The sequence below is a fragment of the Acomys russatus genome, chromosome 17 (genome assembly GCF_903995435.1).
Source record: "Acomys russatus chromosome 17, mAcoRus1.1, whole genome shotgun sequence".
In the NCBI taxonomy this organism is placed as follows: Eukaryota; Metazoa; Chordata; class Mammalia; order Rodentia; family Muridae; genus Acomys; species Acomys russatus.
The window spans coordinates 42,273,737-42,296,250 of NC_067153.1; the positions used below are offsets into that span (position 1 = coordinate 42,273,737).

Sequence of the window (22,514 nt, forward strand, 5' to 3'; positions counted from 1 at the left end):
TCTCCATCATGGGCTTTTGCTCACATGGCTGAGGCCTGGCCCAGCTGCGTTGCCCTGGTTGCCAACAGTAATACTGCATATCTGCAGAAAACCCACCAGCCAGGCACCACAGGTCCACACATGGTCTAACTTGCTAAGCACACCCGCCAAGGGAAGATGGGTGCAGAGGCTCACACTTTAAGATCCCTACAGGAAGTGTGTGTGGGGGAACAGGACTGGGTGTGTACGCACAAACACCGCCCCCACCCCCAAAGCTGGGTTTCCACCAACGCCAACTCAGAGACCATACATGGCAGCTGGGAAAGCCACAGGTTAGAAAAGGCACATAAATATACTGCATCCTATATTACATAAATACCCACACCAGGTTATATAAATACCAGTGCCCTCTGTCTGGGAGTCTTACATAAATACGCTCGATGCACATGACCCCCCAAGCCCTCGCCACTCACAGCTGTCTGCACAGAAGAGCAAAGGGCTACAAACTACCAACCCTGTAGGACCCCACCAACGCTAGGATCTCCCACCCTGGGGACTCAGAACCTTAGAGTAAGTCTAGTCTGTCTTAGCCCTCCTCCACTTAAAAGGCCCCCCACCTCCCAAAAACGACTTCTTTGGGAGCTTCTTCAGGGGATCAGAGTAGCTTTCCAATTCTTCACTTCCTGTCCCCCTACTGGAGGGACGGGGGAGGGGGAATAAACAAAGTTAAAAAAAAAAGGGGGTGGCCATGAGGAGTCAAGACTTCTCAGCTGGTTAGAGAAATTACAAACTACAACCAGCCACATGGGCAGTCCTTTCCTCCCCCTGCCCCCCACGCAACCTCCCGACTCACACATGCCACCCACCTTCCCCAGGGCCAAGAAAGACCCTGGGCATTGAACCAGTGAAATAAAAACTGAAGGAATATCCTAAGCCTAGGAAAGGTGTCCCAAACACAAGTATTCATGGGAACTGTACCCCTTTCTGTCTCATTAGACCCCCTTCCCAGAGGGAGGTTATGCCAACGAAATATATGGGAAAACTCAGGACAAAGTAGGGGGAGGGGGCTGGCCTAAGTCGGAGTCCTGCCTCTGAGGCGCCCAGGCACCCAGCTTTCGGAGGCTTGCAGCACAAGGCTGTCTCACACACCGCAATGAGAATCCAGGCGATAAATAACCCCCTCCCTTCTTCTCGCCACAAAGGAAAACAAAGCCGGTGGCCCGGGTGACCACGCACCCGATCACTTAGGACCCCCCCCAGGAGCCCCCACACTACACGCGAACGGCCTCGCTGACCCCGAGCCCAGGGCACAGAGGAGGGGTCGCACCCGGCCCGGAACCCTTGTGCCCCCAGAACCCTAGACAGGCCCCTGACGCAGGTCCCCCGCCCCAGCCCGGGGCCGCCTCGGTGCAGCCGATGGCCTGCGAAGCGCCCGTCCCCTCCGCGTCCCCGGCCGCGCCTTTGTCCTCACGGGCGGCGCCCCCAGCCCTGCGCGGACGCGCGTGTCCGCCCCGCGCTCGCGCAATAAGAAAACACAAAGAGGTGGAGGGAACCCCGCTTTCCCGGCCCCCGATGCTCACCGCGCCGGGGCGGCCCGCGGGAGCGGATGCCAGAGGATTCGCCGGGCCGCGGGCGCGCCAGCCTCTCCCCGGCCCGCTGCGCTGCGCTCGGCCCGGCCGGGCTCAGGCTCCGCGCTCCGCCGCCGCCGCCGCCGCCTCCCGCTGCCCGCCCCCGCCGCCGGCTCGCGCGCTCCCGACCCGCGCGCGCGTCCCCGCGGCTCCCATTGAGCCCCGGGCCCGCCCGCTGATGTCATCCCCCGCCCGCTGCCGCCGCCCCGGAGAATTTAAAGGGCCCGCAGCCCCCGGGAACGCGCGCTGACGCTGCCACCCAGGGTGAAGGGGCACACAAAACTTGGATTTCCTACACTTTGTCCTTCTGGCCCCATCTCCAGTCAAAGCTGCGGGGGCTGGGGGGCGGATGAGGAGCGGGAGGAGCGGCCGACACTCCTGGCGCTGCAAAAAGAGATGTAGGGCTCTGGGGCCTGGAGGCTGCAGAGAACACTGTCTAGGCGCTTTGGGGCTAGGTTGGAGCCGGGTGGACAAGGGCCAAGGAGATAGCCTAAGAAAGCTCAGGGCAGACTTTCTCTTTCCTCCCTACCGCTCGCCTCCACTGTGGCAGGCCCTCAGATCCCAATGTAGTCTCTTCGCACCATTGAGCCCCCTGCTTCCACCAAGAACTCACACATGAGTCAGGGGCCCAGAGGAGCTCATTCAGCCAAGTCATTGCCCAAACAAGGCCTGGGTTTCCTTAACTACAAACAAGGAGAAAGGACTATACCCTCCCCAGGTCACGGGAGAGTTAATGAAGGCTTCCCACCAGCTTCCAGCACAGCCATGAAAGGTCCCAGCACAAGGAGGCTATTAAAATGATGATATTTACACTAGGTCATGCAAAGCTCCAACCTATGACACACCTACATTCTCTCACAAACACGTGTACATACACACACACACAGTGACTGTGGACACCACAATACCTCTGATCACCCCGGAAGCACATCTCTCTGAAAGAGGCACTTCCTAATACCTGCATCTTCTCCCCAAGGCCAAGGGACTTACTCAGATGCTCTCCAAATTGCTGGGAATCCTACAGACAGGTCCTATCACAGGACAGGGTACTGTGGCCCAGAGAGGGCAAGAGGTTTGCCCAGGCCCATCCAGCCCAGCAAGATGGCCAAGGTCTTCTGGTGGTCCTGAGGATGCTGTCCAGAAGAGCAGGAGAGAGAGGAGGAGCCACCCCCAGAAGGCTACTGGGATGGTAAATGGGGCACTGGCTCTCTGTACCACCTTTACCCAGGCAGGGACCATCAGCCAGCTGGTGGGCAGAGCTTGGCCTATTTGGTGCTTCTTGGCTTTGTTTTTGTCAGTTGATTCACAATTGGCTGACTTTGTGTTAGAGGCCCTCATTCTCCCGAAGCCTTGACCACACTGGGCACAAATCTTCACCAGAAGCAGCTGGTCTGGACAGCGGTCAGCCCCTGTGGTCAGAGCCCAGGCAGAGACTGAACAGAACACAGCAAGCACCAGTGGTGTCCTATCTTCAGCCCCCACCCCCACCCCCAAACTTTCCAACCTGGGCCCTGCTTTCCAAATGTGGACCTGCTCTTCCTCAGCCAGGAGAGGCATCTGGCTCACTTAACCCCTTCCAGTGAGGGCGGCAGGCAGGACTGACATTCACTCCTCAGTTTCCAGAAAGGGGACTGGAGGCTCCTCAGCACTCACTCGAGAGTGTGGGTCAGCGTGTATGGGGACTGGAACCCAGCCAGCTCAACCTAAACCCACTCTCCACACCCTGCCTGATCCCTCGCATGCCCACTGCGCTGTCTGTAGTCCACTCTCCCAGCTTCCTGACCTTATGCTGTCTCCTGTCCTCCATTCCAGGCCTTGCAGTCTCTCCTGGCGGCCCACACCCTCTCCCTGTAGAGCACCTTGGTGGGGATCCAAGGGTAGCTGATCTTAAGAGACCCCAGCTCCAATGCACGGGGTAAAGGGGGGCTGGACCCTCCTAGACTCCCTCCCGGGTCTGCCCCACCCCCTTGGGAGGATGCTCCCCACACATGTGCCTGATCCTCTTCCCTCCTACACCCCCAGAAGTCCAAGCTGTGAGTCCTCTACAGAGCTCTGCAGCTGAGCTCTAAGGGGAAACAACCATGACGCAAAACCCAGTAGAGGAGAAGGCAGGAGGCGGGGGGGGGGGGGGGGGGGGGGCATGGGGGGCCGGGCACACGACACTTCTCCACCCAGCAGGAATCCTGCCTAGTTCTAGCAGCTCATTGTGTTACCTCTCTAAGATTCCCCTCTCCTCAACTTCCAACTATGGAGGCCAAAGGTGTAGCGGGATGGCATTCCCCTAGCCACCCTCCACTCACAGCAACCCAGTTAGCCAGGGGCCACACCTGCTCGTTCTGTGTGGTCAGAAGCAACAGCTTGCCCCCCCCCCCCCACTTCCCTGCTCCTTTCTGGAACAGGACATTTGTACTGTCTCTTGATTTCACACCCTTCATAACCACTGGGCACTCCAGAGCACTGGGCTCGGAGCTCAGGCACAGCCTTAAACTTGCAGCATGGTGCAGAGGAGTCCTGCACCTGGCAGAGGAGCTAGACTCTTGACTGTGGACATTCTAACTTGCCAAGTGCTTGGGTTGGTCCTAAAAATGACCTCCGTTTGCATGGCCTTGCCTGCAGCTCTCCAGACAACCTGGTTGCTCCTCTGTTGTGGGCCCCTGCCCTGGTCCCGGCCATTCAACTGCCTGGTACACTTTCACCAAGCCCTTCCCTGAGGCTCCATGCTCAGGCCTTTTAAGAGAAGGCTTGCCTGTCTCCTGATTTAAAATTCTACTGCTGGCTGGGCAAGGTGGCTTATTGAATAAGGCACTTACCCCACCAAAAGCCTGAGGACCCCAGTGTGATCCTCAGAGCCCACAGCTGGATGTGGTGGCGCACGCCTGTAATCCCAGCACTTGGGAGGCAGAGGCTGGTGGACCTCTGTAAGTTCGAGGCCAGCCTGGTCTACAAAGTGAGTCCAGGACAGCCAAGGCTACACAGAGAAACCCTGTCTCAAAAAATAAGAAAAAAAGAAAAGAAAGAACAAAAGGAGAGGCTGATTTCACAGGGCTGTCCTCTGACCTCTATAGGGGCTCTGAGGCATGTATGTACACCCCCACCCACCCACATATCATCCAACAAAAATTTTAAATCAATTGTATAAAATTCATTCCGGACCCTGGACCCGAGACCCCATGGGGTTGCCATCTCTCCTGCACTCTGTTGTCTATGAACACTCAGTGCTATAACACGCTCTAGGTGCTACCTTCGTTGCTGTTCATCTCTGTCTCCTGCTTAGGGGACTAAGGTTCATGAAACCAGGGAGCTGATGCTATTTTGGGTTCCACTGTGCTGTGAATATCTATAATAGTGTCTGGCACCCGGGAGAAATTTAACAAATAACTGATGAATGAATGGGCTGTGGAGAGGCCTCTGCCCTCCCTCTTTCATCCAAACATGAAGGGCTAGTCCCTGGTATAAAGGCCCTAGCAACAGACCACATTGCCAGCCTCAACTCGCAAAACAGTCCCATGCATCCCCAAGGGAGGCAGTGGCCTTCCAGAGCTTCTTCACCCAGGCTTGTGAAGGACTAAGTCCTTGGCACTCTTCTTCCAGCTCCTGTTCCAAACTGTCCAGTAAAGCAACTCCAAAGCCATGGAGACGGTACAGGCACGGGCACGTGCAGCCAAGCCAGACAACCTGCATCTACTTCCTGCCACTGGAGTGGTGGAAAGAACCGACTCCAGCCAGGTGTCCTCGCCTCCTCGGCCCACACACAATAAATAAATGCAAATTTAAAGTACTAAAGTGGCTGGAGAGACTGATCATCAGTTAAGGGCCTCTAGAGTCATTTCTCCAGCCCCCATAAACATAAAAAAAATTTTTAATAAGTAAATTTTTGGGCTAGGCGTGGTGGCACACGCCTTTAATCCCAGCACTGGGGAGGCAGAGGCAGGTGGATCTCTGTGAGTTCCAAGCCGGCCTGATCTACAGAGTGAGTTCTAGGACAGCCAGGGCACAAAAAGAAACCGTGTCCTGAAAAATATAGTAGTAGTAGTCGTCGTCGTCATCGTCGTCATCATCGTCGTCGTCGTCATCATCGTCGTCGTCGTCGTCGTTGTCGTAGTAACTATTTCAAAACTCTGGTCTTCCAGTCAGAGAACTGTGGGGTCCCAGGGGCTTTTTCATTCTCTTTCACTGAGTTCCACCTACAGACTTGATGTCCAAGAAGGGTAAGAGCCTGGCTGAGACTGGAAGCAGGAGTCCTCCTTGTGATGTTAAGAGGCTGGCATCTCAGGGTAGGCGTAGTAAAGCACACTTCACCAGCAGTTCAGGAGTGAGTATGAAGCCAGCCAGGGCTGTATGTCAGAGACCCTGACTCAAACAACAACAACGACAACAAAACCAAGAGAGCAGAGAAACGGGACGGCAGTTAAGAGCTCATGCTGACTGCTCCTGTGGAAAGCCCACGTCAGCCAGCACACAGTCACCAGTAACCCCAGCCAGGGGAGCCAACAGCTCTTCTGGCTTCCATGGAAGCCTGCCCTATGTGCACATACTCCCCCCCTCACCCCCACATAATTAAAAATTTTAAATAAGTATTTTTTTAAACAAAACAAGAAGAAGAAGAAGAAGCTGTTTTCAAATGATGAATTTTCCACTTTCTAGTGGGACAATACTAGGCAAGTTCCTTCCAGCCTCATTTGTAAAGTGTAGGATGATGCAGATTAAAAACCCCCAAACTCACCAGGCGTGGTGGCGCATGCCTTTAACCCCAGCATTTGGGAGGCAGAGGCAGGCAGATCGCTGTGAGTTCAAGGCCAGCCTGGTCTACAAAGCAAGTCTAGGACAGTCAAGGCTACACAGAGAAACTCTGTCTCGAAAAAAAACAAAAAATTCACAAAACCAACTTTGTTTAGAAGACTAGGAAGCAGTTGTAGGTATCTGCTCTTTGGAAAGTTGACTTAAATCAAGGCCTCTTAACTAGGATTCCTTTTAGCCTTGTAAGCTACAGCTGGTCACTTCCTGCCTCCTTCATCCTCCTTCCAAAGGACCATCATCGGCCCCTTCAGGGGTGGACCAGGATGGAAGGCTGCAGGCCTACTTGCACTCAACTGAACCACTAGCCTGGCCCGTCTTGCTCTGAGTTTCTGAGCCTCCAGCAGTCAGCCCTGGGTGTCTTTGTAGCTCACCCTTATTCCGAGATCCCCCAGGGGCCTGCCAGGCTATGGCTGCTGCCTACTGCTCAGTGGGGCCCCAGCTGCCCGTCTTCAGATGTTTTAGGAGACGCTCTAGGTGTTCCTCCAGCCACAGGCTGGGTCTTTTGTTTAACTATCAGGCTGCTGGGGGTCTCATAACAAGCCTCCCAGACCAGCTGTGGTAGCGCATGCCTTTCATCCCAGCACTTGGGAGGCAGAGGCAGGTGGATCCCTGTGAGTTCGAGGCCAGCCTGGTCTACAAAGTGAGTCCAGGACAGCCAAAGCTAACATGGAGAGACCCTGTCTCAGAAAACAAAACAAGACAACAACAACAACAACAAAAACAAGCCTCCCAGGTCAGGCCCCTGGCAGTGGCTCCTTCTTCGGAGCCAGGAGGCAAGGCTGCAAGAGTCCTAGTCTCTGGACTTCAATAGAATCCTACAGAGTTCAAGTCTCTCTGGGGGCTGAGCAAGATGACCTGCACAGGTCTCCCCACCCTGTGCCCTGGGCTGGAGTGGATAGGGACCATCTCTGTGTTCCAGATCCAGGGTTCTGTGCCAGGGAACTCCCTGAGGACACATGAGCCCAGGCTCTGCGGAGGAGGGCTTGCCCCTTGCTGTCCCCTACTCAAGACTGAGCTAGCTTCTCTGTTTGTGTTCCTCCTCCACTCTTGCTCCACCTTCTGCCTCTCACCTGGACACTACAATAGCTGGACAGTCGCTAAGAACCTCCCCTCAGCTACGGATACACCTACAGACGAAATCCACAGCTGAGGGGTGGTGGCACACGCCTTTATTCCCAGCAGGCGGGTCATTGAGTATGAGGCCAGCCTGGTCCACAAAGAGAGTTCCAGGACAGCCAGGGGCTACTCAGAGAAAGTTGTCTCAAAAAAAAAAAAAAAAAAAAAAAAAAATCCCCCAAACCAGAAAACAACAACAAGGGCTAGAGGTTAAGAGCACTGCCTGCTCTTCCAAAGGTCCTGAGTTCGATTCCCAGCAACCACATGGTGGCTCAAAACCATCTATAATGTGTTATCTGATGCCCCCTTATGGAGTGCAGGTGTACATGCAGGCAGAACAGCTTGTACGTAATAAATAAATATTTAAAAAAACAAAAACAAAAACAAAAAAACCACTTGCTCCAAACCATGGTGTTTTGCCTCCTAAGTGCCCCAGGCCTCATTTCACACCTCACATACTGGTCTTTCATGTGATCGTACACCAAAGCTTTTGCCTAGACTGACCTGCCTGAGACTCTTCACTGGCTGCCTGTACCCATGGCTCAAGTCATTTCTCAAAGACGTTCCTTGACCATGCAGCACCCAGCTCTGGAACTGTGGAGTTGCACCTAGCACCTTGCAAAGCTTTGGCCTGAGCCCTCTTTGTACTTTTTGTTTTGAGGTAGAGTCTCACTAAGTTGTCTGGGCTGGGAACTGGAGAAATGGCTCAGAGGTTAAGAGTGCCGCCTGATGCCGAGCGTGGTGGCGCACGCCTTTAATCCCAGCACTTGAGAGGCAGAGGCAGGCGGATCGCTGTGAGTTCGAGGCCAGCCTGGTCTACAAAAAAAAAAAAAAAGAGCGCCGCCTGCTCTTCCAAAGGTCCAGAGTTCAATTCCCAGCAACCACATGATGGCTCACAACCATGTATAATGAGATCTGGTGCCCTCTTCTGGTGTGCATGCAGGCAAAACACTGTGTATATATGACAAATAAATAAATCTTAAAAAAAAAAAAAAAAGTTGTCTGGTCTGGCCTTGAATTTGTCTTTTGTCTTTGTCTTTTGAGTACCTGGGAATCCAGGCCTGTACCAATAGGTTCTTTTTTAAAAATATGTATTTATTTCATGCATATGACTGTTTTGCCTGCATGTATATATGTGCCTATGGATGTATATATGTGCCTATGGGTGTATATGTGTGCCTATGGGTGTATATGTGTGCCTATGGGTGTATATGTGTGCCTATGGGTGTATATGTGTGCCTATGGGTGTATATGTGTGCCTATGGGTGTATATGTGTGCCTATGAATGATTGTGAACTACCATGTGGATCCTGAGAACTGAAATCCAGTTCCCCCACACAAAACAGTAAGTGCTCTTAACTGCTGAGCTCTCTCTCCAGCCCCCAACCACAGTGTCGGAAGTGGACTTCTTCTGTGTCCTTTAGAAGATAGCCTGCTTTATTTTCTCCACAGTGCTGAGACAGGCTGAAAGACCATTTTCCGTGTCTTTGAACATAAGGTCCAAGAGAGAAACCCTGGGGCTGGAGAGATGGCTCAGCTGTTGAGAGTGCCCGCGGCTCTTCCAGAGGCCTGGGGTTGAGTTCCCAGCATCTGTCCAGTAGCTCACAAATGTAACTCCAGCTCCTGGGGATCTGATGCCTCTGACCTTTGAGGGTACCTGTGTTTATGTGCATATAGCTCTGTGTGTGTGTAGGTGGGTGGGTGGGTGTGTGCCTGTGTGCGCGCATACACACACATACTTGAAAAAAATAAAAAATTCAAGAGAGGTAACCCCCACCTCATGCATGCCCACAGATGCCCCCACAGTGAGAGAGTCTGTGTGAAGACTGGAGGGGAGAAGATGGAAGATACTTCCCACCAAGGCCAGTCTGTGTCTCACTCTTTCCTCAGGGACTGCCCTGTGCTCTTTCTTTTTCCCTGTGGCTCTCTGTCATCCTTCTGTGCTGGGCCAGAGGTGAGCAAACCAGCTGTGGATCTCCTACAGGGCATCAGTTCCTAGAGGGGCCAGCCGTACTCACCACAAGAAACTCTAAAATCTCCCATGTACCACAAAGACCCTTCACCCTCCCCTCAGCTCAGCCCCGCCTCCCTACAGTTTGTCTGTCACCTCCCTGTTCCTCTGGACTCCTCTAACAATGTCCCTTGCTTGTAAGGCTGGTGACAGTCTCCAAACATGTGTTTCCTCCTCTCTCTGGGAGGTGAGGGTTCCTGTCCCAGGGACTCACAACCGCTTATTATCTGGGGCCCCCCGGATGAGGATTTCTCCTCCTCCTTAGCTCAGTGACTCGTGTGACTCCTGTCCTGGCCATGTCACATGTCTGTGGACATAAACACTTCCTGATGCCAGCTCCTTTGAGGGGCCTGACAGGTCCGCTCCAGCCTGCTCATTGAGACTTGAAGATCACCCACAGAGCTCGTCATACATAAGAAAGATGGGCAAATAGTATCGAGAGAACATTCTAGACAGGAGTTGAGTTACCCTCTTGCTGTTGACAGTGTGGTGGGAAGGAGCTGGTATGGCATGGAGGAAGGTAGAATTTGAGTGGTGGAAGAAGCAAAGTCTGAGGAGATAAACCCAGCAAGCACTCTACTTCAGTCACTCTTGAGAAACCAGTCAGCTGGCATCCAAGACCCATTTTCACTCTTTCTTCTGGTGCTGATGGTCACACACTTCAGCTCCAGGACTCTGCGGGAGCAGCTACTAGATTGCTCAGAGCAGTTCTTTGAATCTGCGTGCAAGGTGGGGTTGGGGGAGGGAGGCCAGGGAGCATCAGAGTTGGTGTGTATGGGATTGACAATGTGCCTGGCTGCCTCTTAGGCATTGCTCGTGCATTTGGTTTAATTACACTCTAGTCCCATGGGTGGAAGGCAACCCTACTTGTACTCATGAGCTCTTGTGTCACGGAGCTCATGAGAATCTGAGCTGATGTTCAGGAAGACTGTGAAAGTCCAGAGAGCATCTGTAGACCTGCCTTGGAGCCTGGAGCCCACTCTGCCTCTGCGTCCTTCATATTTGCCAAAGGGGACCTGCCCCTGGTATCTAAGGTCCTCAGTGAAAAGTCCCCTTACCCGTCTATACACCACAATCCACTCCCCCGGGATTCTGGTAACCTCTCAGATAGCTGTGACCATCCAGTGTGGTGGTGCATGCCTTGAAGCTCACCTCTCAGAAAGCAGAAGCAGGGAGATCTCTGAGTTTCAAGTCACCCTGGTCTATACTGTAGGGAGTCCCAGGCCAGCCAGGGCTACATAGTGAGACCCTATATCAAAAGAAAGGAAGAAAGAAAGAAAAAGAAGGATAGAAGAAAAGAAAAGAAAAAAGAAAAGAAAGAAGCCAGGCCATGGTAGTGCATGCATTTAATCCCAGCACTTGGGAGGCAGAGGCAGGTGGATCTCTGAGTTAGAGGCCAGCCAGGGCTACACAGAGAAACCCTGTCTCAAGGTGGGGCAGGGAAGAGAAAAGAAAAGAAAAAGAAAGAGGGGGCTGGAGAGGTGGCTCAGCAGTTCAGAGCACCACCTGCTCTTCCAGAGGTCCTGAGTTCAAATCCCAGCAACCACATGGTGGCTCACAACCATCTATAATGAGATCTGCTGCCTTATTCTGTAAAGCACTCATATGCAGTAAAATAAATAAATAAATCTTTGGGGGGAAAAAGAAAAAGAAAGAGGAAAAAAGAAGAAATAAAAACCATAAACAATACAAAATTAGCTGATTGAGTCGCTGAACCCAGTAAGAGCCAGCGAGCATAGATAAAGAAAAACTACAACTTGTGTTCTCATTCAGCTTCCAATTTAATCTTCTAGATGTCACGTATTTATTCGCATGTGTGTGCAGGCATATGTTTACATGCGTGTGCATTCAGGTGGCGGCCAAGGAATGGCGTCGAGCATCTGCCTCACCTTCTACCTTATTTATAATTTTTAATTTGAGACTAGATCTCTTTGTAGTCTGGGCTATCTCAGGACTCCCAGGTAGGCCAGGGTGACCTTGAACTTTCTGCCTGCCTCTGCTGAGAACCACCTTCTTTGGGGTCTGGGAGCTACGGTAACTTTTGACATGGGGTCTGTCAGTGAACCTGGAATTCTCCAATTTGCCTAGACTGGCTGGCCAGCAAGTCCTAAAGCTCTGCCTCCCCAGCACCAAGAGTAGAGACGGCAGCCTCCGCGCATGCCTTTTTCACTTGAGTGCTGGGGCTTAAATTCAGACCTCACATTTGCATGGTAATCACTTTACCAACAAAACCATCCTTCCAGCCCCTAAGTATTCTACTGCAATATTTATAATACATTTGCCAACATAGCAGAGCTTATATGCTATGAACATGTATATAAAAGCACAAAATGCATGCTCAAAGTATTTTCACAGGACTAGACAAGCGGGCTACACATGTCCACATCTGTGTGAGGACACTAGTGCTTCACTGGCTACTCCAAGGTAGCCAGGGAGGCTGGGATTAAAGAGTCTTTCTTAACCTTAGTTTCCTGTCTCAAAAATGGCCTGGTGAGATGACTCAGTGCAGAGAAACCCTGACTATTTGAGTCCCATCTTTGGAACTCACAGTGGAAAGAGTGAATTAACTCTACAAGTTGTCTTCCAAGCTCCACAGGTATGCTGTGGCATGCACCCCATTCTGACGCACACATTAAACAAACAAACAAACACATTAAAAAAAAGTTGTAAAAATTGAGGGGCTAGAGAGATGGCTCGGTGGTTAAGAGCACTTGCTGCTCTTACAGTGGACTGGAGTTTGGTTCCCAGCACCGACATTAGCCAGTTCACAACCACCAGTAGCTCCAGTTCCAGGAGACCTGATGCCCTCTTCTGGCCTCTGCCAGCATCAGGCTTGCAGGTGATACACAAACATGCGTGCAGGCAAAACACTCATATGTATGGAATTTGATACACTCCCAGAAGCAGAAGCATACTGATATAAGATGGCCTGGGTTTGGATCTTGGCTGTACTCTGTGCCTCAGTTTCCCTCTCTGTAAGATGACAACATACCTATTTTCATGGCATTGCTCTGAGGGCTAGATGTACTCGGTGCTTAGCAAACACAAGTCCCTGGGTTCAGTTCCCAGCACAAGAGTAAACTATGAACTGGGGATGGAGCTTGCTTGGGAGGACGCTTGCTGAGCATACAGGAAGCTCTGGGCTCAAGCCCTATTATACTGGGCATGGTAGGTAGCACATGCCTGTACTCCCAGCACAAGAGAATCAGAAGTTCAGTGTCATTCTCAGCTATATCACAGGCTCAAGGCAAGCCACAAAACAAAAACAAGCAAACAAAAAACAAAGCAAAACGGAACAAAAAGCCAAACTTGGCATTGCTGTAAAAGACATAGAGAAATGGCGAGGCATGAGGCTTGCCAGCAGTGTCGGTGGTCTGTTTCTTTTATTTTGTTATTCTCTGTTTTTTGGTTGGTTTTTTTGGGGGGGAGGGGGCTTGAGACAGGGTCTCTCTGTGTAGCCTTGGCTGTCCTGGACTCCCTTTGTAGACTAGGCTGGCCTCGAACTCACAGTGATCTTCTTGCCTCTGCCTCCCCATGCCTGGTTATTCTCTGTTTTGTTGTTGATTTGTTTTGTTTTGTTTTTGTTTTTAGTCAGGCAGTGCAGCTAAAGGTAGTGTAGAACTCGCAAGCTGAAAATCTTCCCCTTGCCTCTACCTCCCAAGTGCCACTCCCATTACAGACGTATACCTCCAAGTCTGACTGGAGATATGGGTCTTGTCCACATCAGTGAAAGAGAAGTGAATGGATCCCAAGCCCAAGGCAGGCCAGATGGTAATGGCATACATCTTTAATCCTAGCATTCCAGAGGTAGAAGCAGGTGGATCTCTCTCTGTGAGTTCAAGGCCAACCTAGTTTACAGAATGAGTTTCAGGATAGCTAGGACTACAAAGAGAAAACCTATGATAGATAGATACATACATACATATATAGATAAATAGATAGATACATAGATATTTTGTAGCTACAAAAATGAGACCTATTGTCTGTGAATGGCCTGGTGACTACCTCAACTCTCACAATAACAGAACCCCCTCCCTCTTAGATTCCTGGGTATAAGGGGGCCCAGTTACCTACATCCTGAAGCATCAGGCAGAAGGAGACCCCTGATGGACTACAGACTCTACCTACAAACTCCTGACACTTAGGGGCCACCCCAGACCTAGGCCACCTTCGCTTCTCATCTGGTGGGAGCACGAAGGAGCAGATCACAGGAAAAAGCTCAGAGTCCCAGGGGAGGCAGCTGCAGGGCTGGAAGCAGAGGAAGGAATAGCCAGAACTGCCCTACACCCCACCCCCATCCCCTGAGTCCACAGGGCTGCTTTACCTCAGCAGTTAAGAGCACTGACTGCTCTTCCAGAGATCCTGAGTTCAATGAGTTCAATTCCCAGCAACCACATGGTGGCTCACAACCATCTATAATGCGATGTAATGGCCTCTTCTGGCCTTCAGGGTACAAGCAGGCAGAACAATGTATATATAATAAATAAATAAATCTTTAAAAAAATAAAAAGAGGCAGGGTGGGGTGCATGACTAGAAGTTGGCCAGGCTTCCTATGCATGGCCAGGCAGTGAATACAGATGGGAGCTATCAGACCCATCTCACAGAGGAGGAAGTGGAGACTCAACAGAGACTCCTGTTTTCTCTAAGCAAGCCTTAGCTGGTCCCAGGACAGTGATGACTCACCCTTGACCCACTCTCCTCTTGCCCCAGTCAAGCTTTGAGATGCTGTGCCCGTGTGCCACAGCAGGCTGTGTGGAGGGCAGAAGACAACCTTCAGGAGGCAGTGCTCTGCTCCTACCAGGTGGCTTCAGGGAGGCACATTCAGATCTTCAGCCTTGGCAGGAGGCCATTTGCCTCCTGGGGCATCTTGCCACTACACCCCTGCCCCCAATGTGGAATTTTGCTTTTATTCTGGCATGTGTATGTGTATGTATGTATGTATGTATGTATATATATATATACATATATATATTTTTTTTTCCCTTTCTGTTTTTCGAGACAGAGTTTCTCTGTATAATAGCCCTGGCTGTCCTGGACTCACTCTGTAGACCAGACTGGCCTCAAACTCACAGTGATCCACCTGCCTCTGCCTCCCAAGTGCTGGGATTAAAGGTGTGCACCACCATGCCTGGCACTTAGAAAGATATTTTTAATGATTTATTCATTCTTATTTTATGTGCATTGGTGTTTTGCCTGAATGTATGTCCGTGTGAGGGTGTCACTGGAGTTACATATAGTCCTAAGCTGCCATGTGGTTGCTGGGAATTGAACCTGGGTCCTCTGGAAGGGGCCAGGGGTGTCTGTTTATAAGCCAGGGTTTCACATGTCTTAGGCTGGCTTTCACACTCAAAATGTGGCTGCGGATGAGCCTGAACTTTTGATCCAGTTCTGCCTCCACATCCAGAGTGCTGGGACGACAGGGGTATGCCACCACACGCAGTTGGAGTAGTGCTAGAGGTGAGAGGTCAAACCCAGAGCTCTGTACAAGCTGGGCTAGCACTCTACCCACTTAACCCTCTTCCAGCTCCCCACCCCCACCCCCTGCTTTGTTGGTTGGTTGGTTTTTGGAGACAGGGTTTCTCTGTGTAGCCTTGGCTGTCTTGGAACTCAACTCTGTAGACCAGGCTGGCCTCGAACTCACAGTGATCCACCTGCCTCTGCCTCTCCAAGTGCTGGGATTACAGGTGTGTGACACTGCGTCCTGGCTGCTTTTTTGAGACTTTAAAGACAAGGGCTCATGCAGCCTGTGCTGTAGCAGGGACTCACCTTGAGCTGCTGATCCTCCTGCCTCTATTTCCCTGGGGCTGGGACTATAATCCTGAACTATAGTGCCCATGTAAATGTTAAACAAAAATAAAAATTTCTTTTTTCTTTCAAGACAGGGTTTCTCTGTGTAGCAGCTCTGGCTGTCCTGGAACTCGCTCTGTAGTCCATGCTGGCCTCGAACTCATGAAGATCCACCTGCCTCTGCCTCCCCAAGTGCTGGGATTAAAGGCGTGCACCACTGCCCAGCCTCTTTTTCCTTTCTTTTCATCCACTCTGAACCTCTTCCTTAGGCTCAAACCAAGAGGCTGATACAACATGCCTGATGGTCACTGGTCCTGCCTCTGGGACACTGTGTCTGCCCCACCGGGTGGGCCTGCACTGTCCCTCTTGGTGCCTACCCACCTGTTCCAGACCAGAGACCTGCATTCTGGAAGTCCTCCCTGTCCTCAGCCCTAACCACACAGGCCCCGTGCTGATCATATCAGCTCATTTAATCCTCACACACCTGAGAAAGCAGCTCTGCGTCTCAACTCCTCAGAGCAAGAGGGTCTTTCCCAAGCTCCCACTGCAGGGGCTAGGGCTCCTGACCTCTGCCGGCAAATGCTGCTTTCTGTACCATACCCGGCTCCCCTCACTTCCTTCCTCTGGGATTCAGAATGGCGCCCAATCACTACTGCCCATCCCTCACTGTGCAACCATTTAAAAGAATGATTACACACACATGACTAATAGCAACACCAGAAGATGCTTATACAATGTTGAGAGGAAAGCAAGACATAGGAACTGTAAATACAGAATGAGAAAATGATGCCAAAATCCCCAAGCACAGAAAAGACTGCGAGGACATAAGCTCAAATCCCACGGCAGATCAGTTTGTGTCTCAGTGACACCGAGGACTGCGTCCCTAGCTCCCTTCTTTAACAGTCACCCAGTGCACGTCTCTCTAAGGACAGCATCATATAAAACAGTAATAATGTATTTGTGGTTTAAGTACTGGAGACCAGCTACTTCCGGCGCAACTTCCCGAGATTCAAATCCCTCCAAGGCCTATGTTTAGAGATCCAGGTAAATGTGTCTAAGAGACAAGGACGGAGTTTGGGAGCACGGTACCTCCAGCCACCAAGACCCAGCTCCTAACACGCTTTGCCATGTCCGGCTTCTGAGCTTCTCCTGCGGGGCTTACCTGATGCAGCGAGGTCAGCCTCGGCGGCTTCCAAGACGCGCACACCTGTCACTCCAGGTGAGGACTCGCTGGCCAGCCGTGAGCCCTGGAGGAGAGAGTCGGAGAGGGCGGGGCTGACGTCACATTCAAGCCCGCCCCCTGCTTCCTGGCCCCGCCCCGGCTTCCCAGCCCTCGGGGTTCGTGGTTCTCGTGCTTGTTGGGTGAGATGCTGAACACTTCTGTCGACACTCACACCCTGCGTGCCTGGGCTCCTGGCCGTCTGCCCTGTCTCCTTACCCCCACCCACTCTCCTGTTAGTAAAGAGACGTCAGACTCTAGGTTGAAGCTAGCTGGAGTGACTTGGGACGGAGCAGGAATCTGTTCCCAGAATGTTTTAGTCTCTTTGTACCAGCTCGCTAACCCACCACCCCGGCCCCCCGCGACTTTCCCCCATTCCGCCTCCCCCTGCTAAGGGATCTGGGAGACCGGATTATGGAACCCTGTGGGTTAGGTAAAGGTAGCCTGGTTGAGAATGTCTCTTTAGTCACGCCACTGTACACAGGTGGCTCAGGTAAAGAAGTGGGCACCCCCAAAGCTTAAAAAAAAAAAAAAGTGTGTGCCTTGGACCAGCAAGTCAGTTTTTGGTAGTCTGTCCTAACAAAGTCATCTGGAATACATGTATTGTGGAGTTTTTGTTTTCTTGTTTTTTTTTTTTTTTAATTTTATATACACTGGTCAAAACTGGAACTAATCTAAATGCCCAACGAAGTGAGGGGTTGCTGAACAGCACAAATACACAATGGAATATTATGCAAGCATCAAAGGGTATGTTTACAAACAGCTTAGGATAATATGAGGAAATGCTACAACATTAAGAGAATTAAAAGCAGGATGTAGACACAGTCACGGTCTAAAACAAAACACAATTTGTGCACTGGGAAGAAAATGCTCGCTGTGCCCTTTGTGGGTGGAAGCACGATGAGGCTTGTCCGGCCTTGCTTCTTAACGTCCAGTGGGCTCATTTCACTCCATAGAGTTTTTACTTCGCTCTCCGCACTGAGGCCTTTGTGAATAAGAGGCGAGCATTCCTCCACCAAGCCACCTTCCAGCCTTCACTTTCTAAAAAGTTCTCATTAGCCAACCACAACCTGGAGAGCCCCTCTGACAAACAGCCCTTGCACACCAGAAGGAGGAAGCTCTTTACACTTCCCTGAGTTCGGAGGAGGAAATGAAGGTCTGAGAAGCCGAGTCTCCAGTCACATGACTCGAAAGGGTCAGAGAAGGGCTACTCTGTCCCAAGGCCAACCGGACCTCCTAAACTGAGCTCTGGGAAGTCACCAGGCCAGAAGGGTCACCAGTTTCACTGGGCTAAAGGAATTGGGAAGTGGTTATATCCTTGGCAATAGCCTCAAAGGAGTCCATGACTTGGAAACCACCTGGTGGGGGCAGAGTTCTAGCTTGCTCTCCTGTAGAGGGTGGGCCTCTTCAGCCCCAAGGGGTGACAGTTGCAGCCATGGGACAGAGGCCCCCCGCGGGCAGGTGCGGGCTGAAGCCCCACCAGAGAACTGTACCCCCAGTTTGTTCACCAGCTTCCATAGGCTTTCTGACTAGGCGGGGTGGTAAGCTCAACACTTGGAGGACTGAGGCAGGAGGACTGAATTTTGGTGAGTATCTTTGACAAACAGCTGGTTCTCTAAGATTTGAACACCAATCAGCACACTCCATCTCTCCATACTCCTTGTCAAGTTCCCCTAACCACCCCACACCACACCACACCACACCCCACACCCCACCACACCCCACCACACCACACCACACCCCACCCCACCCCACCACACCCCACCCCACCCCACCACACCACACCACACCCCACCCCACCCCACCACACCCCACCCCACCCCCACCACACCACACCACACCCACCACACCACCACACCCACAACACACCCCACACCACACCACACCACACACCCACCCACACACCACCCCACACCACACCCCACACCCCACACCACCCCCCACCCCACCCCACCCCACACCCCACACCCCACACCCCACACCCCACACCCCACACCACACCACACCACACCACACCACACCCCACCACACCACACCACACCCCACCCCACACCACCACCCCACCCCACACCACACACCACACCACACCACACCCCACCACCCCACACCACACCCCCCACCCCACACCACACACCACACCACACCACACCCACACCCCACCCCACACCACACACACCACAACCACACCACAACACCACACCACACCCCACACCACACCACACCACACCACACCACACCACACCACACCCCACACCACACCACACCACACCACACACCACACCACACCACACCCACACCACACACCACACCACACCCCACACCACACCACACCACACCACACACACCACACCCAACACCACACCCCACAACCACACCACACCACACCACCACCAACCACACCAACACCACACCCCACACCACCCCACACCCACAACACACACCCCACACCACACCACACCCACACCCACACACCACACCCACCACCCCACACCACACCCCACACCCCAACACACACCCCACCCCACACACACCCCAACACCAACACCCCACCCCACACCACAACCCACACCACCACACCCACACCACACCCCACCACCACACCACACCACACACACCCACCCCCACAACCACCCCCACCCCACCCCACACCACACCCCACCCCACACCACACCCCACACCACCACACCACACCCCACACCACACCACACCACACCCCACCCCACACCACACCACACCCCACACCACACCACACCCCACCCCACCCCACACCACACCACACCACACCACACCACACCACACCACACCACACCCCACACCACACCACACCCACACACACCACACCACACCCCACCACCACACCCCACCCCACACCACACCCCACCCCACACCACACCACACCCCACCACCCACACCACACCCCACCACACCCACACCCCACACCACACCACACCACCAACACCCCACCACACCCCACACCCACACCACACCACACCACAACCCCCACCAAACCACACCACACCCCACACCACACCACACCACACCCCACACCATCAACGCACACCACACCCACCCCACCACACTCCCACCCACACACACCCACACCACACCACACCACACCACACCCACAACAAACCACACCACACCACACCCACACCCCACACCACACCAACCCCACACCACACACCACCACACCACACCACACCACACCAAACCCACCACCCACACCACCCCACACCACACCACACCACACCCCACCCCACACCACACCACACCACACACCACACCACACACCCACACCACACCACACCACAACCACCAACCCCACACCACACCCCACAACCACACCACACTCAAACCACACAACCACCACCCACACCACACCACACACCCCACACACCCACACCCCAACCCCACCCCACCCACACCACCACCCCACACCACACCACACCCCACACCACACCACCACACCCCACACCACACCCCACACCACACCCACACCCCACACCACACCACACCACACCCCACACCCACACCCCACCCCACCCCACCCCACCCCACCCCACACCCCACCCCCACACCCCACACCCTATTATACCACACCACTCTGCCATACCACCATGGCCACCAGCATCTTCTCCCCCTAGGGCCTTGGAGAGATGGGTCAGCACTTAGAAGCACTGGCTACTCTTGGAGAAGGACCCAGGTTCAATTCCCAGCACCCACATGGTGGCTCACAACCATCTAGAACTCTAGTCCCAGAGGATCTGACACCCATTTCTGACCTCCATGGGCACATACAGGCAAAGTACAGAATAAGAGAATTTTAATACATTTTACACTAAAAATAAGTAAATAATACCCCTTCCTCCCTAACTCCTCCACCTCTATTCTCCTGACAACTTAATGAAATCTATAGAAAGGTTGGGTATCACCCCTAGGCTCACCCCACATCCTCCCCCACCTCCCCCTAGCCACCCCCTCATAGGGGTTGACAGCTTCAGTCTGATTTTTTTTCTTGTGACTTGTAGTCATATTTACATTATATTGGTGGCTTATTTTTTTTAATTATTTTTTTCCTAGGGATCCTTTAGCTATTAAAGAAAGCATGGCTTGTCCTAATTGTTTTCTTCTGGACCTCGGCAGAGACAGTGGGTGCTTCCAGGTGGAGTTGCAGGGCTCATTTTAGATCAGTGGCCCAGGGATCTGGGCTTTGGCTCAGGGTCCAAAGCTGTGCCTGAGGTCCTGGCCTGGGGCCTTTTTCCTTTCTGGAGAAGATCTGCTGACCCTCCCAGCTCTAGTTCCAATGTTTCTTTTTCTTTTCTTTTTTTTTTTTTTTTTGGTTTGTTTGTTTTTGTTTTTTATTTTTTTATTATTATTATTATTATTATTATTATTATTATTATTATTATTATTATTATTTTGGCTTTTTGAGACAGGGTTTTCTCTGTGTAGCCTTGGCTGTTGTCCTGGACTCTCTTTGTTGACCAGGCTAGCCTTGAACTCACAGTGATCTGCCTGCCTCTGCCTCCCGAGTGCTGGGATTAAAGGCGTGTGCCACCACGCCTGGCATTGTAGTGAGAATTTTGGTATCTTCAAAAACCCAGTTACAACCTGGGTGTGGTGGTGCTTGCCTGTAATCACACCACTGGGAAGGTAGAGGTAGGTGGATTGCTGAGTTTGAGGCCAGCCTAGTCTACGAAGTGAGTTCAGGACAGCCAGTAGTACACAGAGAAACCCTGTCTGAGGTGGGGGGGACAAACAAACAAAAAAACCCTAATAATAATAGTAATAACAACAACCCAGTTACATTATGTAAACATGTTTTTGTTTTAATCCCAGGTGTGGGATATGGGGGCTGCTTCAGACTGTCCACAGCAGTTGACTATTTGCCTGGAGCATGCTCTGGCAGGGTCGTGACTCTGCCAGCTGAAGATAGTTTAATTCTGGGGACTCTAGAGAGGGTCTGAAAAGATCAGAGCCCCAAGACAGGGAGCAGGGCTGTGCCTCCTGCTGCTCTGTCATGTGGTCATAAGGGAAAGAAGACAATAAGAAGTTGGAAATATCCTGATGAGACAAAGACTGGGCTTCCCCCAAGGAACTCAATGCCCCTAATCAGCAGGAAGTAGTCAAAAAAAAAAAAAAAATCTCACATACAGCTGTGGTGGCAATGGTGCCACATGCCTTTAATCCCAGCACTTGGGAGACAGAGGCAGGTGGATTGCTGTGAGTTAGAGGCCAAACTGGTCTACAAAGTTGGTTCAGGACAGCCAAGGCTATACAGAGAAACCCCGGCTCGAAAAACTGAAAAAAAAAAAAAAAATCTCACACTGCCCCCTATACAACCTTCTGTCTCTCCTACCTAGTGCTGGGGTGTCGAGAGAGATTGGGGTGGAGACGGGTGGTAGATATAAGAACCAAAATGAAGTTTTGTAAACAAATATGCCTACACTGTGTTAGACTGGTTTGGTTTTAGACAGGAGACCAGGCTGGGCTGGCACTTACAATGATCCTTCCGGCTCAGTTTCCTGAGCGCTGGGTTTATCTGGGTGTGATTATTGGGCGCCCAGCATGTCTCGGGGACAGGACCCACACCCAGGCGCAGACCCAGACTTTGCCCTCAGCGTGTGGAGCCCTCATCCTCTGACCCCTGGCCAGGGCTCAGGGTGCTCCTCACTCCACAGCAATGTCCACTCACCCTGAGCATGCCATAGGCCTGGCTCTCCTTCCTCCTGCCCAAGGGTAGACAGTTGTGCTAAGTTGTCCTTGGCTACAGGTCAAATCACACCTCAGTCTTTACTCAGGTGGCAAAGCAATTCCTCTGCCTTTACTCCATCAGGGCAAACTCCTACACAGATTTGAAGGCCAGCTGTGGGTCTCCTTCCCCTGGGAAGACTTTGCCCTCTTCTCTCTTTGATCTCTGACAGCCCCTCCAAGTCTGTGCTAACCAAAGCCAGAGTGAACCAAACAAACCTTTGA

General features: G+C 52.2%; 1 protein-coding gene across 5 annotated transcripts in view; it reads right to left on the reverse strand.

Annotated features, from left to right (window-relative positions):
- Csnk1e (casein kinase 1 epsilon) overlaps positions 1–16,554 on the reverse strand; it is a 38,896-nt gene extending 22,342 nt beyond the window's left edge. For 3 of the 5 annotated variants that reach the window (XM_051159985.1, XM_051159980.1, XM_051159986.1), the window contains exon 1: positions 1,560–1,659. The gene's annotated coding sequence lies outside the window, so the exon portion shown is untranslated. Of the gene's footprint in view, positions 1–1,559; positions 1,660–16,481 lie in introns of those variants that run through there. The other 2 variants (XM_051159982.1, XM_051159984.1) reach the window with 2 other exon arrangements.
- Positions 16,555–22,514: the final 5,960 nt, after the last annotated feature.